Source organism: Phasianus colchicus, chromosome 5 (genome assembly GCF_987193195.1).
Source record: "Phasianus colchicus chromosome 5, bPhaCol1.hap1.1, whole genome shotgun sequence".
NCBI classification, from domain to species: Eukaryota; Metazoa; Chordata; class Aves; order Galliformes; family Phasianidae; genus Phasianus; species Phasianus colchicus.
Window position 1 is genome coordinate 5,915,380 of NC_143440.1, and position 23,676 is coordinate 5,939,055.

Below are 23,676 nucleotides of genomic sequence, written 5' to 3' on the forward strand. Positions count from 1 at the left end.
TAATTCTGGAATTTTCCCAAGAAATTATTGGAAGTTGTCATATAAGAAGAGTAATAAAGAGCATATTCTAGGAACTTGTTTCACAGATTGTACCAGTTACCCCCAAGAATATGCTGCTCCACTAGCATATGTTTTATAACTTTCATAGAGTAATTTTCAAGATGGTAATGTGGAGTTTACACTTCTGTGAACCTGTTAGCTATATTTTCCAGCTCTTAACTCTCTTGCCAAAGCAGCATTTGTTTCATGCAGATTTTTGCATCAGGCTTCCAACTTCTTCCTCAGGCTAGATGTTGGCCTAGTGCAAGTGGAGCTGAGAACACACAATGATGAGAGAATGGAGTGGTGTTCCCACTGATGTTTAACGACTCGTAGTTGCAGCATTGTGATCAGACTGTATTGTGTTAGTGTGCATGTGAGTCTAGGATGTACAGCCTTCTGCAGCTCTGCATGTAGTCTCTTCAGTTTTTTGTGATGGCTATTGTCTCCGAACATATGGAGATCTACAGATGATAATTGTCCTCTTGCATATGAAGTTAGAGACTCCCTCTACTGTGTAGAACAAATTAAACATTTGCTAGTTAACATGAGAGGTTTTTTTATGTTAAAAAATTCTTTTTATATTTATAAAAAATAGAAACATAATGCACTCCTAAACAAATTCTCAGAAGATAACCATTAAGAAAGATGATGAAAATGCTTGACTGAGATTGCATATGTGTTAATGCTAATATCAGACAATGAAAAAAAAATCAAACCTTATGTCCACATCCTGCTCATAATATTTAACATATACAGCTGAGATGATTTATGGAAGACTGTCTCAAACTTGTCTATTAGACATTTTACTGGAAATTTTTTAATGTAGTAAAGGACCAGTGATTACTTGAGAATGACTATTCTTCAGTAAGTCTTGTCTCACAGGAGACTTGTTAACAGGCTTGGAGCTTGTTATTATCTTCAAGAGAACATAGCAAGGAATTAAATAACAAAGCTACAAAGCCCATCGTTTTGAACAGATTGATGCTTTTGTTTTCTGTAGCAGAAACGTTACGTATAGAAGAAAACAGCACTTCCAAAGAGCATCGCTTTTCTGAGGACTCTATGGATTCTGCACTTAATTCAGTAAATCTGTCAAGCCCAGCCCGTCGAAATTCCACTGAATATCGTACTTCGGGGAGTGCAGCATATTACAGGAATTCCTTTCAGCCAGTGACTGCTACCTCAAATTCAGCCCCGATCCTGCGCCGGCTGTCACTGAGCTCTGCTGGGAACAGCAGTTACTATGAAGTCAGTAGGAATCGAATACAGAGGAGGATTGAAGGTATGCCTGAACTTTCCAAAGTATGTAACAGCTTTTATGAACATGCAAAGTCCGTGAGTTATGAACAAAGAAGTTCTTTGCCACAGAAAATACGTTACATATGGAGTGAGATGTTGTGCTGTTGCCAAGCACATCAGGCTTGCTAATGTAACTTCAAATGCAGAACTTAAGCGTGCTAGAACTAATACCATGGTACAAGCCAGAGGAGTCTTGTCTGCTGCTCTTTCCTCTCACTGCTGTCGTGGACCCTGCAACAGGCTGGATTGGACAGTGCTGGTTAAACACAGCTTGTTTCCTGAGCATTTTATCAATTATTTCTGTATTGCTGATATACAGATATAGGGTTTTTTCCTGTTCCTCTGCACAGTTGAATTTCCATTTGCCACTTTCCCAGATACTGGCATCTTGGGACCTGGGAACCAAACACAAGTCAAACGAATCCCTCTAGGTATGTCATAATGCTGGTTTTTATGTTGCTGTAATTATCTGCAGTTGTATAGAGTATTTAAGACAAATGGAACTGTTTGGTATTACGGTTTGGTACATGAAAGAAAATAAAACATCCTTTATTTTAATATATGACAAAGAATGAATAATAAAAGCCTATTGTTAAGAATGTCATATGTAAAATGAAATGTGTTAGTCCTGTACAGACTAGTGATACTTCTTCTTTTCACAATATTCTTACGCTGAAAGCTGCAAGTTCCACAACTGGACCAGATCTGAATTCACTTAAAAGGGAACCTTCAAGAATATTGAATAAGGGGGTGGTGATGGTTTACCAAAGCAAATGGTGATGTGGCAAGTTCTGTGATTGACTTATGGTTCCAGTCTGCACAGATACAAAGCTCCAAGGCCAAAATTTTGCTAGAAGAAGTGAAGTCAATCACATTCTCTTCTCATGAATACTATTTACATTTTGTAAAAACAAGTGAGAAGCAAAAACATCTGTGAACTGATCGGTGAACTGTCACCCAGTCATAACAACATTCACACAGTATTACATAATCTTGTATACACCTAAAATACATTGGGAATTTCCCTCAAGAAGCATTGATCAGTTTTTATCTTTCTGCCATTCAACAAGACCTGGACAGGGTGGAAAGGGAGAGAAAAAACCTTATGAGGTTCAACAAGGGCAAGTGCAGAGTCCTACATCTGGGGAAGAATAACTGCATGTATCAGTACAGGTTAGGGTCTGGCTTGCTGGAAAGAAGCACTGCAGAGAAAGGCCTGGGTGTCCCTGTAGACAGCAGGGTGACCACAAACCAGCAATGTGGCCTTGTGGTCAAGAAGGCCAATGGTATCCTGGGATGCATTAAAAAGAATGTGGCCAGCAGGTTCAGTGAGGTGATCTCCCCTCTCTTCTCTACCTTGGTGAGGCCACATCTGGAGTGCTGTGTCCAGTTCTGGGCTCCTCACTTCAAGAAATACAGAACTTCTGGAGAGAGCCCAGTGGAGGGCCACAGAGATGATGAGGGGCCTGGAGCATCTCCTGTATGAGGAAAGGCTGAGACCTGGGGCTGTTCAGCCTGAAGAAGAGAAGGCTGAGAGAGGATATTATCAATGCTTATAAATACCAAAAGGGTGGGAGTCAAGCAGATGGGGCCAGGCTCTTGCCTGTGGAGCCCAATGACAGAACAAGGAGCAGGGGACACAAACTGGAATAAATGACGTTCCATTTGAACACAAGGAAGAACTTCTTTACTGTGAGGGTGACAGTGCCCAGGAACAGACTGCCCAGAGAGGTGGTGGAGTCTCCTCTGGAGATATTCAAAACTCATCTGGATGTTTTCCTGTAACTTACTGTAGGGAACCAGCTTTGTTAGACTCAATGACTTGCAGAGATTCTTTCCAACCACTGCAGTTCCCCCTTGAGAAAATGTCTTTCTCCAATTTTTCAGTTTAAAAGGAAATTACATCCTAATTCAAAAAGTCTTGTTTATTTTTAGGAAGAGACAGATCTCTTGGTAAATAATGACAGAACAGTCTGTCTGAGCTTTCATAATACCTTTACTGAAGAACTGATTAGAATTTCTCCAACACATACATATGAGAGTTTACCTGATAAGAAACATCTGGAATGACCACAAATCCATTTCCTATCTTCTGAAAGCAAAGTATTATTTACTAACCAGCTAACTGCAGGAGAAGACTCTTAACAGAATAGAAATTTATGTTCTTAACATGCTCCTTTTTGAAGAAAATGGTAGAAAAGAAAGAAGTGAGGAATAGAGGATACTTAAACCAACCTGGATCCACTAGAAAACTTCAAAGTAGGGACAGTTACAAAAGCTCAGCTATTCCATTGAGGGAGTAAGCACAAAAAGAAAGACTGAAGCCTTTAGCTAGCAGTTTGTCAGAAAACAGTCTTAAATATGCGCAAGGGTGGAAAGAGACTTCCTATTTCCTTAAATGCAAGCAGATTGAAACAGTTTCTTTTGATTTCTGTATCTATGATTTTCATAAGCAGTTACAAGAACGGTGTTCTCAGATTGGATATTATGAGTAAATGCTTGTGTTGCATTTAAGGAAATAATAAACAGCAACTATTTCTCATCCAAGAAAAAGACAAACACGTAAACTGAATGAGCAGCTTATATACATATATCCCCTAGATATCTGCAGCACTCCCATGGTGTTGGCAGAAATGGCAGAGAATTCATAGAGATGCATACCTCCTCAAGCAGAAAGCAGAGGTTACTAAGGCACACTACCCCAGGTATCACCAATAGCAGTAGAAGCTTGTGCTTAGGCAACTCAAGTACACCTTTCACCCCCCACACGAATATTAAACATTACCATCATAGCATCCCCCCCCCCCCCCTTTATTTTTTCTTTCTTTCCTTTTAAATTGTCTTTATCTCAGGCCCACGAGATGCATGGAAATCACATTTGGATTTTCCAGTCATGAGTAAAAACAGATTTTTAGAAACATTTTTGTGCTGTTGTTTTTGTTTTTAAACTAAATAAAAAAGAAATTAATTCACAATTGTCTCCATTTATTATTGATATTTAAGTTTTGAATTGAAATCTGCTTTTTCCCATTCTGGGCATGCAAAGTAGTATAACACTGTCTTGTCCATGCAATTTAATATGTAAACGTTTTGCCTGGTAAACTGGCCACAACTCACTGTATTTTTTGCTATCCAACAATTTGTCTACAGTAACTTCGAGTTTCCCATTCCACGTCCTTCATATGATATCTCCTTTTTCTCCCAAGTAGTAATAAGGGTCAGAAATACTACTTTCATTTTTCAGAATTTTAGTAATAGTATTTAGTATTTAGATTGTTCCCTAGGGAAGGGATGATTGAACAGGAAACAGCACAACACCTGTATTTTATAGCCTTTGTTCCTTGGTTACTTTTTTGATTAAGATAACTATATACATACTATAATATGGAAGGGGGGTGAAGGGGGAGGAGGGAATTATTTTTCCCCAACAATGTATTTTTGTAAATGCTGTAACATTTTTGCTCTTTCACGTTTTCCCTCCTGCCCTCAGACTCATTTTTGCTGACAACCCTGTGCTCTCAAAGCCATGTTCTAGGCTAATATTATAACAGGGAAGCTCTCTATAGGTGCCAGTTGCTTCTCTTTTCTTATCATCAATTTTTAGTTAGTTTTAGCATCATAATAGAGAAGAATTATTTTCCTTACTTGCCACCAACCACTTCTCACTTCTGACACTCTACCAAACTGATGGATGTTCTACATAAAGCAACACTTTCCTTCTTCCCTTTTGATTTAGTAGATTTTTTTTTTTATTTTAATGTTTGTTTCAGTCTACATATTGAAATAGGTTTTACTGGGCACCTTTACTTCTCAAACTTTCTGCATTCAGGTTTGTAAAGAAAGGCAGACTTTTCTTCTCCAAGATCAGACAGACAGCACATTCTTTGGCCAACAAATTCTTGTTTCTTAACAATACTGACATTTTGCTCTGCCAAGCATTTAAAACTGCATTCCTTTTAGAGACCTTCTCTTCGTTACAGTCTATATGTAACTGTGATACATATTTTCTCTGTATTTGGGAAAACCTAATAACAGAGACAATTTACCACCAAAAATATTTGCAGTCATAGACTTTTTCCTACTTTTCCAGTACTTGTTTGATACTTTCTTTTTCTAGTAAGCAAAAATTCTAAGCCCTTGTCCTCCAGTAACTGTCTTTCATTTTCTGATACATTCAAAGATAACCTTTGGAGGCATGCCTTTTTCTGGGAAGCCAAGTTGTAACAGCAGAAAAAAATTTCAAAGGCTGTATGGAGAGCATCAACTACAATGGCAATAATATCACTGACCTTGCTAGAAGGAAGAAATTGGAACCTTCTAATGTGGTAAGAACATAACTTTATCATCATCTAAACTTCTGCTTCTCCTTCTAAGGAAAGTTTGTGAGTGTGTGTGACAGATGTTCTGAAATCATATAATATATAAAACAAAGTTTGTCACATGCCTAAAGGTTTCATTATACATACTTCTATGATTTTTTTTGTTGTTGTTGTTTGTTTGTTTTTAATATCTGGGAACCTGTTTCTGCTGGGATTTAAGTTTCAGCTTTACAGAATTAGCCTTCAGCATCAGATGAATGTTTTTTAAAAGAAAACCAGTAGATCAGTATATACATTTTTGCTTTCATCTTATAGTAACCCAAAACTAGGATGGACAATATTTATTGTTAAATCAATTGCAGTGTGTCAAGGATCTAAATCCTGTTATCTTCCATCCCCACAGAGCAAGTTGCGTGGGTGTGCAAAATCATTAGAAAGGGAAGGCTCAGAGCCATTTTATGGGAGCTCCGTAAAGCATCAAGATACTAAACTTTGAAACTGTTATTTAGCTTATTAACATTACAGGGATTATTAACATTACATTCTATTTTTTTCTCTCCAAAGCATTCATAGTTGCTTTCATGTTTAAACTTGTGTCTTTCTGTAAGGGTTGATCAGGAAATCACTTTAATTTCTGTATTTTTAAGAATCTAGGCGTTCCTAAAATAGTTGGTGGATTACATGAGCAATGTGGGTAGGAAATAAATGTATTATGACCCTGAATTTGAGATAGATCTGTTCAAGGCTTTCTTCTGTACAGTACTGCAGCCTTCACAAAGCCCTGCTCACAGTACGTATAGTTTGATTACTGCTTTTTTTCTTTATGTATTTTGCATAGTACATAACAGTAATGAAGAATAAGATATAAGATAAACATGTACAGTAGAAATAAAGTGCAATGATTCTTCTTGGACAGATGTGCAACTTCTGAGATGTCTGTAGGACAAATTCCAGCTTTTGAAAAGCATAGCACAGCTAACAGTTCTGTAGAGTGTCTATAAACTCCTCTTTCTGGTTTATTTGGATGTGAATTTTCTGTTTGCTTGTTTTGTTTGTTAGTTGATTACATTCTATTGCCTGTGATATTAAAGCAAAATCTACATATTTGGTAGTGTTAGAGGTTTACCACTAAACTGTGGCATGCTAGTTTAATCTGATGATTCACTTCTGAGAATATAAAAACAGAAGTGAACTTTGCTTTCAGATGAATTATTTAAATTTCTTCCGCTCTTCAAAAACAGAATCAGTTTCACTTATGAAATCAACATGGATGTTTATGTTTCTTACAAAAAAACTTTTATTCTTCTAGTTTTGAACCTGATTTAGCATGAAAAATACTAAGCTGAAACTACTATTTTTGTTAACCACGTTTATGTTAATGGCACTTAAGCAATCCAACCAGGATCAAAGCTCCATTGTAGGAACTGTGCAGATGCATAGCAGTAGACATATCCTGCCCTAAAGAAAAAGCAAAAATAAATAACGTAATGAAATGGAACACAAAGTAATTGGTAAAGTTATAAGAAGCATCATAGTGGGAAAAAAAATAGATGGATAAAGAATAAAAAAGAGGTTAGAGACAAAAATAAAAATGTTCTTACTGTCAGATTTCAGAAGTTGTACAAGGTAAAGGAGTAAAAAATTGAATTTATACAACGAGGATGTCCAGAAAATCTAAGAAGTTAATCTTGATTTTACATTGAACAAAATCAGAATGAATAAAAATCCTTAGGTCTCACAAATACGTATGTTATGATCATAAATGCACCATTAAGAGTCTTTCAACATCTTCTTAAGCAATTTATTCATTTTATCTTTCGAGGGTAACAATGTGGAGCAAAGAGGTTTTGCAGTCCTCTGTGATAGAACAAGTGGCAGCAAACCTTTGAGGAGAAAGAGTAAGATGGATGGCCTTAAACAGTTTTTGCTTTTATTAATGGAGCCTGCTTTGTTTTCACAGAAATGTGGCAAATAATAAACATACACAGAAAGGAGAGTAGGAGATAGAAGGACAACAAGAAAAAAAAAATGGAGTGTTTTTAGTCATGCCATTTTAAATTCAGAGTATTTGTACTGTCCGCCAGGTTTACATCAATGACACAGAATGGCATCTAGCCCAAGGGCTGAGTTACATTTCTTGCACAGGAAGGGCAGCTTTTATAATTGAGTGTATCAGTTACTGCTTTGAACTTTTTTTGTGTTACTACATTCATGTGAAAATATGATGTGCATTTTCGCATCTTCTATGTATGCCAAAAGAATTAAAAGCAATTTCTATCGAAGTGTTTCCTTGAAATTGCAACATAAAAAATATATAAATATTAAAAACAATAAAACAAAACAAGACATTTTCTCCCAGAAATACCAGGACTCTTAGAAATACCTCACGTTTCATCTCAAGAATACTGCTTTCCACTCCTCAAGATCACACTGACTCCCATCACAATGGCCTTTTCTCCCACATACACCAGCTTTCTCCCAAATACACGACATTTTCTCCCACATACACCCGTTTTCTCCCAAAGATGGCACATATTCTCCCAGAAATGCCAGCTTATTCTTTAAAAAACGGCCTTTTTTTCCCAAAATACCAGCTTTCTCACAAACACCTGTCATTTTCCAACCAAGTCTGCTACTATCTCCCAGAAACAGCCGGTTTCCGAGAAATACCTGACGTTTGCTCTCCCAAATACTACTTGACACTCCTCCAGAGGACATTGTCTCCCCTATTTACCACGTTTTCTCCCCAAGAGACCACTTGGCACACCAAAAAGACCACCGTTGCTCTCCAGTACAAGATCTTCTTTCCCACCGGTTCCCACTTTTCTCCTCCCAGAAATGCCACTTTTCCCTTGGAAATTTCACCTTCTCTTCCAAAAAGAGGAGAGGACGTTACAGAAAGTCGAGAGATGTGGATTCTTTCCTGCGGAGAAAAAAACCCTGTTTTCAGGCAATGCATTATGCTGAGTTCGCACGTCTGTAACGTCCTCTCTGAAAGCACAACGTGTGTCACTCCTGGAACTTCTAGCTGCCTTATTAGAGGGGCTTTTCCCTTCTGCTCTGTTCGTCACATAATGCTGAAGTGTAGCATCGGATAAACACACAAAAACGAAATGTCCCTAGGAATAAAAGGAAAGGCATAAGAATGAGAGAGAAGCGTAGTGCAGAATGCATGGACGCAAGGAGAAGACAGAACCGCTCCTTTGGGATGTGCGCAGAAGAAGCCGCTCGTCCGAGAAAAGCACCCGGCTGAAGTCGCTCTTTCTCGGCATGCGAGAGAGACGAGACCGCTGCTGAAGGCAGAAAGCGGCATTCGGGATGAACCGCGATTTCTCGGCCAGCAACTGCAAACTCTCCGAGGTGGTTAACAGAGTGGCGCTGTCCACCCACGAGAGCGAAATAGCGAAATTGCTATGCCGAGAACGTGCGATTTCAGAATACTGCTTTGCCTGAACAGAGGGGGTTTTTTCTCCGCAGGAAAGAATCCACAGCTCTCGACTTTCTGTAACGTCCTCTCTGAAAGCACAACGTGTGTCGCTCCTGGAACTTCTAGCTGCCTTCTTAGAGGGGCTTTTCCCTTCTACTCTGTTCGTCACAGAATGCTGAAGTGTAGCATCGGAAAAACAGAAAATCGAAATCTCGCTAGGGATAAAAGGAAAGGCATAAGAATGAGAGAGAAGCGTAGTGCAGAATGCATGGACACAAGGAGAAGGCAGAACCGCTACTTTGCGATGTGCGCAGAAGAAGCCGCTCATCCGAGAAAAGCATCCGGATGAAGTCGCTCTTTCTCGGCATGCGAGAGAGACGAGCCCGCTGCTGAAGGCACAAACTGGCATTCGGGGAGAAAAGCGATTTAACGGCCAGCAACTGCAAACTCTCCGAAGCGGTTCACTGCGACAGCCGCTTTAGACGTGAGTGAGCGAAATAACGGAACTGTGATGCCGAGAACATGTGAATTCTGCATACTGCATTGCCTGAAAACAGGGGTTTTTTCTCCGCAGGAAAGAATCCACATCTCTCGACTTTCTGTAACGTCCTCTCTGAAAGCACAACGTGTGTCGCTCCTGGAACTTCTAGCTGCCTTCTTAGAGGGGCTTTTCCCCTCTACTCTGTTCGTCACAGAATGCTGAAGTGTAGCATCGGAAAAACAGAGAAAAACGAAATGTCGCTAGGAATAAAAGGAAAGGCATAAGAATGAGAGAGAAGCGTAGTGCAGAATGCATGGACGCAAGGAGAAGACAGAGCCGCTCCTTTGGGATGTGCGCAGAAGAAGCCGCTCGTCCGAGAAAAGCACCCGGCTGAAGTCGCTCTTTCTCGGCATTAGAGAGAGACGAGACCGCTGCTGAAGGCACAAAGCGGAATTCGGGGAGAACCGCGATTTCTCGGCCAGCAACTGCAAATTCTCCGATGCGGTTAACAGAGAGTGGCGCTGTCCACCCACGAGAGCGAAATAGCGAAATTGCTATGCCGAGAACGTGCGATTTCAGAATACTGCATTGCCTGAACACAGGGGGTTTTTTCTCCGCAGGAAAGAATCCACAGCTCTCGACTTTCTGTAACGTCCTCTCTGAAAGCACAACGTGTGTCGCTCCTGGAACTTCTAGCTGCCTTATTAGAGGGGCTTTTCCCTTCTACTCTGTTCGTCACAGAATGCTGAAGAGTAGCATCGGAAAAACAGAGAAAAACGAAATGTCCCTAGGAATCAAGGGTTAAGAATGAGAGAGAAGCGTAGTGCAGAATGCATGGACACAAGGAGAAGACAGAACCGCTCCTTTGCGATGTGCGCAGAAGAAGCCGCTCGTCCGAGAAAAGCATCCGGCTGAAGTCGCTCTTTCTCGGCATGCGAGAGAGACGAGACCGCTGCTGAAGGCACAAAGCGGCATTCGGGGAGAAAAGCGATTTAACGGGCAGCAACTGCAAACTCTCCGAAGCGGCTCACCGCGAGTGCCGCTTTAGACGTGAGTGAGCGAAATAACGGAACTGAGATTCCGAGAACATGTGAATTCTGCATACTGCATTGCCTGAAAACAGGGGGTTTTTTCTCCGCAGGTAAGAATCCACAGCTCTCGACTTTCTGTAACGTCCTCCTTGAAAGCACAACGTGTGTCGCTCCTGGAACTTCTAGCTGCCTTATTAGAGGGGCTTTTCCCTTCTACTCTGTTCGTCACAGAATGCTGAAGTGTAGCATCGGAAAAACAGATAAAAACGAAATGTCGCTAGGAATAAAAGGAAAGGCATAAGAATGAGAGAGAAGCGTAGTGCAGGATGCATGGACGCAAGGAGAAGACAGAGCCGCTCCTTTGGGATGTGCGCAGAAGAAGCCGCTCGTCCGAGAAAAGCACCCGGCTGAAGTCGCTCTTTCTCGGCATGCGAGAGAGACGTGACCGCTGCTGAAGGCACAAAGCGGCATTCGGGGAGAACCGCGATTTCTCGGCCAGCAACTGCAAACTCTCCGAAGCGGCTCACCGCGAGTGCCGCTTTAGACGTGAGTGAGCGAAATATCGGAACTGTGATGCCGAGAACATGTGAATTCAGCATACTGCTTTGCCTGAACACAGGGGGTTTTTTCTCCGCAGGAAAGAATCCACAGCTCTCGACTTTCTGTAACGTCCTCTCTGAAAGCACAACGTGTGTCGCTCCTGGAACTTCTAGCTGCCTTCTTAGAGGGGCTTTTCCCCTCTACTCTGTTCGTCACAGAATGCTGAAGTGTAGCATCGGAAAAACAGAGAAAAACGAAATGTCGCTAGGAATAAAAGGAAAGGCATAAGAATGAGAGAGAAGCGTAGTGCAGAATGCATGGACGCAAGGAGAAGACAGAGCCGCTCCTTTGGGATGTGCGCAGAAGAAGCCGCTCGTCCGAGAAAAGCACCCGGCTGAAGTCGCTCTTTCTCGGCATGCGAGAGAGACGAGACCGCTGCTGAAGGCACAAAGCGGAATTCGGGGAGAACCGCGATTTCTCGGCCAGCAACTGCAAACTCTCCGATGCGGTTAACAGAGAGTGGCGCTGTCCACCCACGAGAGCGAAATAGCGAAATTGCTATGCCGAGAACGTGCGATTTCAGAATACTGCATTGCCTGAACACAGGGGGTTTTTTCTCCGCAGGAAAGAATCCACAGCTCTCGACTTTCTGTAACGTCCTCTCTGAAAGCACAACGTGTGTCGCTCCTGGAACTTCTAGCTGCCTTATTAGAGGGGCTTTTCCCTTCTACTCTGTTCGTCACAGAATGCTGAAGAGTAGCATCGGAAAAACAGAGAAAAACGAAATGTCCCTAGGAATCAAGGGTTAAGAATGAGAGAGAAGCGTAGTGCAGAATGCATGGACACAAGGAGAAGACAGAACCGCTCCTTTGCGATGTGCGCAGAAGAAGCCGCTCGTCCGAGAAAAGCATCCGGCTGAAGTCGCTCTTTCTCGGCATGCGAGAGAGACGAGACCGCTGCTGAAGGCACAAAGCGGCATTCGGGGAGAACCGCGATTTCTCGGCCAGCAACTGCAAACTCTCCGAAGCGGTTAACAGAGTGGCGCTGTCCACCCACGAGAGCGAAATAGCGAAATTGCTATGCCGAGAACGTGCGATTTCAGAATACTGCATTGCCTGAACACAGGGGGTTTTTTCTCCGCAGGAAAGAATCCACAGCTCTCGACTTTCTGTAACGTCCTCTCTGAAAGCACAACGTGTGTCGCTCCTGGAACTTCTAGCTGCCTTCTTAGAGGGGCTTTTCCCTTCTACTCTGTTCGTCACAGAATGCTGAAGTGTAGCATCGGATAAACACACAAAAACGAAATGTCGCTAGGAATAAAAGGAAAGGCATAAGAATGAGAGAGAAGCGTAGTGCAGAATGCATGGACACAAGGAGAAGACAGAACCGCTCCTTTGCGATGTGCGCAGAAGAAGCCGCTCGTCCGAGAAAAGCATCCGGCTGAAGTCGCTCTTTCTCGGCATGCGAGAGAGACGAGACCGCGGCTGAAGGCACAAAGCGGCATTCGGGGAGAACCGCGATTTCTCGGCCAGCAACTGCAAACTCTCCGAAGCGGTTAACAGAGTGGCGCTGTCCACCCACGAGAGCGAAATAGCGAAATTGCGAGAGAGAGACGAGACGTCAGTTATGTCTCCGAAACCGGCTGTTTCTTGGAGATAGTAGCAGACTTGCTTGGAAAATGACAGGTGTTAGTGAGAAAGCTGGTATTTTGGGGAAAAAAGGCCGTTTTTTAAAGAATAAGCTGGCATTTCTGGGAGAATATGTCCCATCTTTGGGAGTAAACGGGTGTATGTGGGAGAAAATGTCGTGTATTTGGGAGAAAGCTGGTGTATGTGGGAGAAAAAGCCATTTTTATGGGAGTCAGTGTGATCTTGAGGAGTGGAAAGCAGTATTCTTGAGATGAAACGTGAGGTATTTCTAAGAGTCCTGGTATTTCTGGGAGAAAATGTCTTGTTTTGGAGAGCCAAAGTCCCATTTTGGGGGCAGAAGCTGGTATTTCTGTGACACTGCCATCGTGATGGGGGTAAGTGTGATCTTGAGGAGTGTAAAGCAGCATTTTGGTTAGAAAATGGGAGCTCTTCCTGAGAGCAGTGCTATTTCTGGGAGACAAGGAGCTCTACTGGGCATAAAAATGGTGTATCTGCGATAAAATGCCACATTTCTGAAAGAAACTGTCCTCTTGCGGAGTGTAATGCTGTATGTTCCGGAGGAAATGGGAAATATTCAGCAGAGTCCTGGTATTTCTGGGAGAAGAGGTCTGATGTGGGGGGGGGGAAGGTGATGTATGTGTGAGAAAGCTGGTGTTTCTGGGAGAAAATGCCAGGTATTGGTGAGGAAACAGATGCTAGAGAGGGAAAAGGCCATCCCTTTGGGAGAGAAGTGGTATTTCTGGGATAAAATGCCCCAAATCGGGGAGTAAGTGTCATCCTGAGGCGTGTCATGGAGTAGATTTGGGAGGAAATGGAGGTGTTTCAAAGAGTAGCGGCACTTCTGGGAGAAAATGTCCTCAGTGGGAAAGACAATGTCCTCTTGAGGGAAGAAAACAGGTCTTTCTTACAGCAAATGTCATCCAATTGGGAGAAAACCTGCTCTCTTGGGGAGAAAAGTGGTCTTTCTGAGAGAAGGTGTCCTCTTCTTGGCTGCAAGTGTCCCATTTGGCATTGTCATGGAGGCTTTTTGGGGAGAAAGCGTGTGGCAGTTGTAAGAGAAGGGGTATTTCTGGGAGCAAATCTCCTCTTTTTGGAAGAGAAGGTGAAATTTCCAAGGGAAAAGTGGCATTTCTGGGAGGAAATGACATAGCTGGGGGAGAAAAGTGGGAACCGGTGGGAAAGAAGATCTTGTACTGGAGAGCAACGGTGGTCTTTTTGGTGTGCCAAGTGGTCTCTTGGGGAGACAACGTGGTAAATAGGGGAGACAATGTCCTCTGGAGGAGTGTCAAGTAGTATTTGGGAGAGCAAACGTCAGGTATTTCTCGGAAACCGGCTGTTTCTGGGAGATAGTAGCAGACTTGGTTGGAAAATGACAGGTGTTTGTGAGAAAGCTGGTATTTTGGGAAAAAAAGGCCGTTTTTTAAAGAATAAGCTGGCATTTCTGGGAGAATATGTGCCATCTTTGGGAGAAAACGGGTGTATGTGGGAGAAAATGTCGTGTATTTGGGAGAAAGCTGGTGTATGTGGGAGAAAAGGCCATTGTGATGGGAGTCAGTGTGATCTTGAGGAGTGGAAAGCAGTATTCTTGAGATGAAACGTGAGGTATTTCTAAGAGTCCTGGTATTTCTGGGAGAAAATGTCTTGTTTTGTTTTATTGTTTTTAATATTTATATATTTTTCTTGTTGCAATTTCAAGGAAACACTTCGATAGAAATTCCTTTAATTCTTTTGGCATACATAGAAGATGCGAAAATGCACATCATATTTTCACATGAATGTAGTAACACAAAAAAAGTTCAAAGCAGTAACTGATACACTCAATTATAAAAGCTGCCCTTCCTGTGCAAGAAATGTAACTCAGCCCTTGGGCTAGATGCCATTCTCTGTCATTGATGTAAACCTGGCGGACAGTACAAATACTCTGAATTTAAAATGGCATGACTAAAAATGGAGTCTTTCCTCTAGCTTTTAAGTTTTAAGAAACATAAAATATGTACGTATGCTTGGCAACTTTTCCTTTCATTATATACAAAAGTGACTCTCTCTAAAATAACTGTCAAACCAGGAGGGACTGTCAGAAACCTATCACAGGAGGTAATCTATTTGCTCAGGTTGCTGAAGAGCAATGAAAAAGTAGATATTGAGTTTCAGTTTTCAGCACATACATTAAAGTCCCATGCCTGTAATTAGGTCTCCTACCTTCCAAATAGAATTTTAAAAAAGTTTGATACATGATTATTTTAAATTATTTTTCTATAATTGGTTAGTGGTATTGTGGAACACATATTTAAGGATTAATGATGAGAAAGATTAGAAATCCAAAAAGTGTAAAATTCCATGCAAACTCAATTAAGTTTCAAGGACATTTCCATCAGAAAGAATGGAAATGAAGAAAGAACGGAGCCCCCAGGCTGGTTGTTGAGTGAGAATTACTGCTTACCCAGCATCCGTTTGCTTCATCAAATGTCCCCCATCTGCTCACAGAAACCTCTCTAAGATGCTTTTCTGAAGAATATTTGGCAGCATGTTTCCCAGGGCTGATGCCTAGAGGAGAGGGTTACATGGAGACTTGCTGTCTATCTTGATGGCAAACCCCTCCTAAGTAGGAATCCAGAGCTGGTGACTCACTTTGTAGTCTTGTATAGGTCTGGGGGAAGACAACATTATGGCAGTGGGGAGATATTCATGGTCAGGCTGGACAGGCCTCTGAGGTCTCTGACCTCTGTGGGTGTCCCTGTTCATTACTGGGGAACTGGACTCAATGGTCTGTAAGAGTCCCTTCCAACTCAAAAAAAAATTCTATGATTCTACGATTCTATGAATATTCCTGGTTTTATTACAAGTACAAATACTGATAAAGCCTACATTCAAATTGTTTATTCCTTGCTTTTGGAGAAGCTAAAACACTAGCAGTAAGAGTTTTAATCAACGTAGATAATAGCTTGTCAGTTGTTATGCACAGTGGTACGTGCACCCAGTTTGAAATTTCAGTGGCATTAATGTTTTTAATTTTTTAAGTGATATGGCACAGTACATGCAATCAACAATAATGAACATACCATGGTTCAGGACCCCTGATCTCTCAGCTAGTAATTTAAAATATTTTCATGTGTAGAGACAAGACAAGTATTATGTCCTAAATGGAGTCTAGGTCCCCAGCACTATTTCTCTCTCTATTTGATCCCTAAAAACAACTGTTTTCTTGCCAAAGATTTTGCATCGTTAAATCTCCTTTCTGAAACAATGAATATTGTGTAGTTGCAGGCCACTTTTTCAAACCTGTGGACATTCCCTTTGCTTCTACTTCTTTAAGCAACCTGCAGTTGCAATACACTTTTGCAGTACAGTCTTGAACCTCTTTATTCCTTGTTTTTCAGTCACCATGGGCTGTGTCTGTGCTGTCTTTGTAACCAGGACCAGGGAATGACCTCTTTTCTCCCAGTCAGTTTTCTCAACACATCTACTGGTGTGGATGAAGCAAGCAAAGGCAACAAGAAAAGCAAATACAATTATACTAGCAAGCAGGAGTATCATTTATTATAGATGATAATCACATGTTGGTTTGTCACTAGGTGTGTTTAATCAACGACTTTCTTTTTGAAATAAGAGTGAAGATAAAAGAAAAGTTCAAATAGGATTCCTACATGTCTCGTTTTCATTAAAGATTAGATCTGCTACAACACGATGAACTGAGGATAATATAATGTAACGTCCAAACACTTTTTTTCAAGTAATGTTAACACTGAATGAAAGGTATACAGGCTTCAATGAAATTAGGAAGTTGAGGCCTAGTTGAATGCTATTTGTTGTTGAATGGTATTTGTGACAGTGTTGAAAGAAATGGCTGATGTTACTGTAAAGTTACTGTCTGTCATCTATGAAAAACGGTGTTCTGCACAGGTCTGTGAGTGTTAGAAATGGGCTTTCTTGAAGAGCTGTCTTTATGGAAAAGGAGGCATTGCTTGCAAACTGGTAAATTGGGAAAAAAAAAAAAAAAAAAAAAAAAAAGTAACATTTCTGATTTCCAATTTAGTTATTAGAAAATCCCCATCATCTCTCTTTATATTATATGAATACTCCATGGTGTCCTTGGGATGACAAGATGCCTGTACTGCTATTTAGATATGCACAAATACAACAAATCCATGGGCAGATCTTTCCCCTACTGCATTTTTTTAATGTATTTCTTTATTGCTAAACTAAAAGGAAAATAATAGTAGAAAAAATTCAATCACCTTAATCAGCACATGCAAGTCTTAAAAATCTTTTTCTTGCTCTGTAATACTGAAAAGACCTGATGGGAAATGTTACCTTCCAAATTTTGCTCTGTGTATATGCATTTCCTATTTAAACCCTCACTCAGCAAGAGAAGGAAAAACACTTCTCAGTTTCAGTGTAAGTGCCCCATGGAATTTTCTACAGGGAAAATATCACTTCAGATCTGTCAGACAATAACATTTTATTACCTCAAGGATGTTATCTGAACCTGAGGTCTAATATCTAAATGAACTGCAGTTCAGATTATTTGAGATTTAGCAGAAAGACAGAGGGATGGAAAGTTTCATAGAAAGATTCTATGGGGAGAAGTCTCATTCATTTATTGTGGATAAATATGATGAAAAGGTATTCATATACCAAGTTTTAATAACTGTATGGTTAACAGGAGGAACAGTAGACAGCTTTGAGCAGTAGCTGACATACAGAACAGGAGAGTTGGAAGAGTAATATTTCCAAGAAGATTAATTTAATTTAAAGGCAGAATGTTTTTTGGCTATTGGAAAGTTCTCTGTTGTGTTGAGCAAAAGGATATATATACTGGCTGAAAATAAACCTGTAAAAGTGAGGTAATGCATTTACTAAAACAACAATAATTGCTATATCAGGATGGATCATATATTAAAGGCAATAAAACTCTGATGAATAGCTGTCAGGTTATTTCTTTATTTTCTCAAATATTTATTTGAGCGCAACATACTATAAATACTTTAAAGAAAATGTTTACCTTATATTTGTGCATGATTGCACTCAGTAATACATGGAAGAGCAGCCACTGAAGTGGGAGGATCATAAGCCCAATGTATGTGAAGAGAGAGAGCAATAAATTTGATTCTTCTCAGCATTTTTCTGTTACAGGTTTTGAGAAACTTGTTAGATTTTAGTACCTGCAAATGTAAATGAAACCAACCTAAAATACCATACATAACCTTATTACTTTAAATAACATAGAAAATATGGATTGGAAGACTCGTGTGCATGTTCTTTTTTTCTGTCTTAGACCTGAATAAAGCTGTAAAGAAGAAATTAATGCTCTAGTAAGTCACTGTCAACTCTTGCAAGTCCATTTGGGAGAGAATTTGACACTCCATTTTTTTTTTTCTTGTTGTCCTTCTATCTCCTACTCTCCTTTCTGTGTATGTTTATTATTTGCCTCATTTCTGTGAAAACAAATCAGGCTCCATTAATAAAAGCAAAAACTGTTTAAGGCCATCCATCTTACTCTTTCTCCTCAAAGGTTTGCTGCCACTTGTTCTATCACAGAGGACTGCAAAACCTCTTTGCTCCACATTGTTACCCTCGAAAGATAAAATGAATAAATTGCTTAAGAAGATGTTGAAAGACTCTTAATGGTGCATTTATGATCATAACATACGTATTTGTGAGACCTAAGGATTTTTATTCATTCTGATTTTGTTCAATGTAAAATCAAGATTAACTTCTTAGATTTTCTGGTCATCCTCGTTGTATAAATTCAATTTTTTACTCCTTTTCCTTGTACAACTTCTGAAATCTGACAGTAAGAACATTTTTATTTTTGTCTCAAACCTCTTTTTTATTCTTTGTCCATCTATTTTTTTTTTCCCCCTATGATGCTTCTTATAACTTTACCAATTACTTTGTGTTCCATTTCATTACGTTATTTATTTTTGCTTTTTCTTTAGGGCAGGATATGTCTACTGCTATGCATCTGCACAGTTCCTACAATGGAGCTTTGATCCTGGTTGGATTGCTTAAGTGCCATTAACATAAACGTGGTTAACAAAAATAGTAGTTTCAGCTTAGTATTTTTCATGCTAAATCAGGTTCAAAACTAGAAGAATAAAATTTTTTTTAAGAAACATAAACATCCATGTTGATTTCATAAGTGAAACTGATTCTGTTTTTGAAGAGCGGAAGAAATTTAAATAATTCATCTGAAAGCAAAGTTCACTTCTGTTTTTATATTCTCAGAAGTGAATCATCAGATTAAACTAGCATGCCACAGTTTAGTGGTAAACCTCTAACACTACCAAATCTACATATGTAGATTTTGCTTTAATGTCACAGGCAACAGAATGTAATCAACTAACAAACAAAACAAGCAAACAGAAAATTCACATCCAAATAAACCAGAAAGAGGAGTTTATAGACACTCTACAGAACTGTTAGCTGTGCTATGCTTTTCAAAAGCTGGAATTTGTCCTACAGACATCTCAGAAGTTGCACATCTGTCCAAGAAGAATCATTGCACTTTATTTCTACTGTACATGTTTATCTTATATCTTATTCTTCATTACTGTTATGTACTATGCAAAATACATAAAGAAAAAAAGCAGTAATCAAACTATACGTACTGTGAGCAGGGCTTTGTGAAGGCTGCAGTACTGTACAGAAGAAAGCCTTGAACAGATCTATCTCAAATTCAGGGTCATAATACATTTATTTCCTACCCACATTGCTCATGTAATCCACCAACTATTTTAGGAACGCCTAGATTCTTAAAAATACAGAAATTAAAGTGATTTCCTGATCAACCCTTACAGAAAGACACAAGTTTAAACATGAAAGCAACTATGAATGCTTTGGAGAGAAAAAAATAGAATGTAATGTTAATAATCCCTGTAATGTTAATAAGCTAAATAACAGTTTCAAAGTTTAGTATCTTGATGCTTTACGGAGCTCCCATAAAATGGCTCTGAGCCTTCCCTTTCTAATGATTTTGCACACCCACGCAACTTGCTCTGTGGGGATGGAAGATAACAGGATTTAGATCCTTGACACACTGCAATTGATTTAACAATAAATATTGTCCATCCTAGTTTTGGGTTACTATAAGATGAAAGCAAAAATGTATATACTGATCTACTGGTTTTCTTTTAAAAAACATTCATCTGATGCTGAAGGCTAATTCTGTAAAGCTGAAACTTAAATCCCAGCAGAAACAGGTTCCCAGATATTAAAAACAAACAAACAAAAAAATCATAAAAGTATGTATAATGAAATCTTTAGGCATGTGACAAACTTTGTTTTATATATTATATGATTTCAGAACATCTGTCACACACACTCACAAACTTTCCTTAGAAGGAGAAGCAGAAGTTTAGATGATGATAAAGTTATGTTCTTACCACATTAGAAGGTTCCAATTTCTTCCTTCTAGCAAGGTCAGTGATATTATTGCCATTGTAGTTGATGCTCTCCATACAGCCTTTGAAATTTTTTTCTGCTGTTACAACTTGGCTTCCCAGAAAAAGGCATGCCTCCAAAGGTTATCTTTGAATGTATCAGAAAATGAAAGACAGTTACTGGAGGACAAGGGCTTAGAATTTTTGCTTACTAGAAAAAGAAAGTATCAAACAAGTACTGGAAAAGTAGGAAAAAGTCTATGATGAAGTCATGACTGCAAATATTTTTGGTGGTAAATTGTATCTGTTATTAGGTTTTCCCAAATACAGAGAAAATATGCATCACAGTTACATATAGACTGTAACGAAGAGAAGGTCTCTAAAAGGAATGCAGTTTTAAATGCTTGGCAGAGCAAAATGTCAGTATTGTTAAGAAACAAGAATTTGTTGGCCAAAGAATGTGCTGTCTGTCTGATCTTGGAGAAGAAAAGTCTGCCTTTCTTTACAAACCTGAATGCAGAAAGTTTGAGAAGTAAAGGTGCCCAGTAAAACCTATTTCAATATGTAGACTGAAACAAACATTAAAATAAAAAAAAAAATCTACTAAATCAAAAGGGAAGAAGGAAAGTGTTGCTTTATGTAGAACATCCATCAGTTTGGTAGAGTGTCAGAAGTGAGAAGTGGTTGGTGGCAAGTAAGGAAAATAATTCTTCTCTATTATGATGCTAAAACTAACTAAAAATTGATGATAAGAAAAGAGAAGCAACTGGCACCTATAGAGAGCTTCCCTGTTATAATATTAGCCTAGAACATGGCTTTGAGAGCACAGGGTTGTCAGCAAAAATGAGTCTGAGGGCAGGAGGGAAAACGTGAAAGAGCAAAAATGTTACAGCATTTACAAAAATACATTGTTGGGGAAAAATAATTCCCTCCTCCCCCTTCACCCCCCTTCCATATTATAGTATGTATATAGTTATCTTAATCAAAAAAGTAACCAAGGAACAAAGGCTATAAAATACAGGTGTTGTGCTGTTTCCTGTTCAATCATCCCTTCCCTAGGGAACAATCTAAATACTAAATACTATTACTAAAATTCTGAAAAATGAAAGTAGTATTTCTGACCCTTATTACTACTTGGGAGAAAAAGGAGATAGCATATGAAGGACGTGGAATGGGAAACTCGAAGTTACTGTAGACAAATTGTTGGATAGCAAAAAATACAGTGAGTTGTGGCCAGTTTACCAGGCAAAACGTTTACTCTTTACATATTAAATTGCATGGACAAGACAGTGTTATACTACTTTGCATGCCCAGAATGGGAAAAAGCAGATTTCAATTCAAAACTTAAATATCAATAATAAATGGAGACAATTGTGAATTAATTTCTTTTTTATTTAGTTTAAAAACAAAAACAACAGCACAAAAATGTTTCTAAAAATCTGTTTTTACTCATGACTGGAAAATCCAAATGTGATTTCCACGCATCTCGTGGGCCTGAGATAAAGACAATTTAAAAGGAAAGAAAGAAAAAATAAAGGGGGGGGGGGGGGGGGGGGATGCTATGATGGTAATGTTTAATATTCGTGTGGGGGGTGAAAGGTGTACTTGAGTTGCCTAAGCACAAGCTTCTACTGCTATTGGTGATACCTGGGGTAGTGTGCCTTAGTAACCTCTGCTTTCTGCTTGAGGAGGTATGCATCTCTATGAATTCTCTGCCATTTCTGCCAACACCATGGGAGTGCTGCAGATATCTAGGGGATATATGTATATAAGCTGCTCATTCAGTTTACGTGTTTGTCTTTTTCTTGGATGAGAAATAGTTGCTGTTTATTATTTCCTTAAATGCAACACAAGCATTTACTCATAATATCCAATCTGAGAACACCGTTCTTGTAACTGCTTATGAAAATCATAGATACAGAAATCAAAAGAAACTGTTTCAATCTGCTTGCATTTAAGGAAATAGGAAGTCTCTTTCCACCCTTGCGCATATTTAAGACTGTTTTCTGACAAACTGCTAGCTAAAGGCTTCAGTCTTTCTTTTTGTGCTTACTCCCTCAATGGAATAGCTGAGCTTTTGTAACTGTCCCTACTTTGAAGTTTTCTAGTGGATCCAGGTTGGTTTAAGTATCCTCTATTCCTCACTTCTGTCTTTTCTACCATTTTCTTCAAAAAGGAGCATGTTAAGAACATAAATTTCTATTCTGTTAAGAGTCTTCTCCTGCAGTTAGCTGGTTAGTAAATAATACTTTGCTCACTCACCTCACTCAACCTGCTGGCCACATTCTTTTTAATGCATCCCAGGATACCATTGGCCTTCTTGACCACAAGGCCACATTGCTGGTTTGTGGACACCCTGCTGTCTACAGGGACACCCAGGCCGTGTTTGTAAGAGAATGTGATTGACTTCACTTCTTCTAGCAAAAAAAGAGAAGCAGGTCTAAGACATCTGTTTATCTCCAATTTAAACAACTTAATTTAGGTAGAATTATGTGTTTTACAGCTATTCACGTTGCTGTGAAAAGAAGCGCGGCTATACGAATAAGAAGTCGCGCGGCTCTGCCCTCGCAACTCCCCCCGCCCCACGCACGGAGGCGGCCCCCAGCCGCAGCCCCCAGCCGCAGCCCCCAGCCGCTCCCCCCCTCGCGCAGCGCCACTCCGGGGTGCCGCCTGCCGCAGCGACGGCGGCGGGGAGCCCTCGCGCCCAGAGGCGGCCTTCCCGGGGTCTGCCCTCTCCGCCCCCCTCCCACCTACCTGAGGGCAGCCGGCATCCGTCCGCGCGGCGGCGCACAGCCGGTGGCACCGCGCGCACAGCCTGCCTGCCTGCCGCCCTCCCTCGGACGAGGGTCCCCTTAGACGAAAGCACAGCCCCAGCCCGGCCGCTACCGCGAGGGACCGCGCCCGCGGCCGGAGCCCGGGGGCCGCGAGGAGGGAGGGCTGAGCGCCCGGTGACAGGTGAGGACGGCCCCCGCGCCGCTCCCTACCTCGCGCCGCTCTCCTCGCAGCCGGCGGCTCGCTTACCCTCGACCGCCGCCGCCCCCTCGCTCCGTTCCCCCGCCCTAACGCGGCGTTCAACGCGGCCCCGCTAGCCGCGAGGCCCCGCCCTCCGCACTGACGGCTCTCTCCGCCAATAGCGAAGAAGACGGCCGTCCTCGAGCTCCGCCCTCACCTCCTTCGACCAATAGGAGCTATCCGTGGTGCTGCCCCTCCGCCTTCCCGGCAGGCTCGGTTGGCTCGCAGCTGCCGAGCAACGGGCGCGGGGCTGCGGGTGGGGCCGCTGAGGGCGGTGGCCGGTGGCCGGGTGAGGCCCCGCTGCGGGCCGGGGTTGGTGCCGCGGGATTGTGCCCGGGGCTCCTCGTTCGGGAGCTTTCGCCTCATAGATGGACGTTTTTTGTTCCCCTCCCCTTTTTCCCTCTTGGCTCAGCCATCAGGAGGATGGAAATATCTCCCGCACTCACAAAGCTGTAATCTCGGCTTGCAGAAATGATAACTGGTATGTGAAGATG

General features: G+C 41.0%; 1 long non-coding RNA gene across 2 annotated transcripts in view; it reads right to left on the bottom strand.

The window, feature by feature from the left end:
- Positions 1 to 23,268, bottom strand: part of LOC149917673 (uncharacterized) — a 53,159-nt gene extending 29,891 nt beyond the window's left edge. Inside the window, exons 1-4 of one of the 2 annotated variants that reach the window (XR_016466629.1) lie at positions 23,155 to 23,268; positions 22,433 to 22,587; positions 20,174 to 20,318; positions 17,721 to 17,950 (exon numbers count right to left, since the gene is read on the bottom strand). This is a non-coding gene — a long non-coding RNA (uncharacterized LOC149917673). Of the gene's footprint in view, positions 1 to 17,720; positions 17,951 to 20,173; positions 20,319 to 22,432; positions 22,588 to 23,154 lie in introns of those variants that run through there. The other variant, XR_016466628.1, reaches the window with a different exon arrangement.
- Between the last annotated feature and the right edge of the window lie 408 nt (positions 23,269 to 23,676).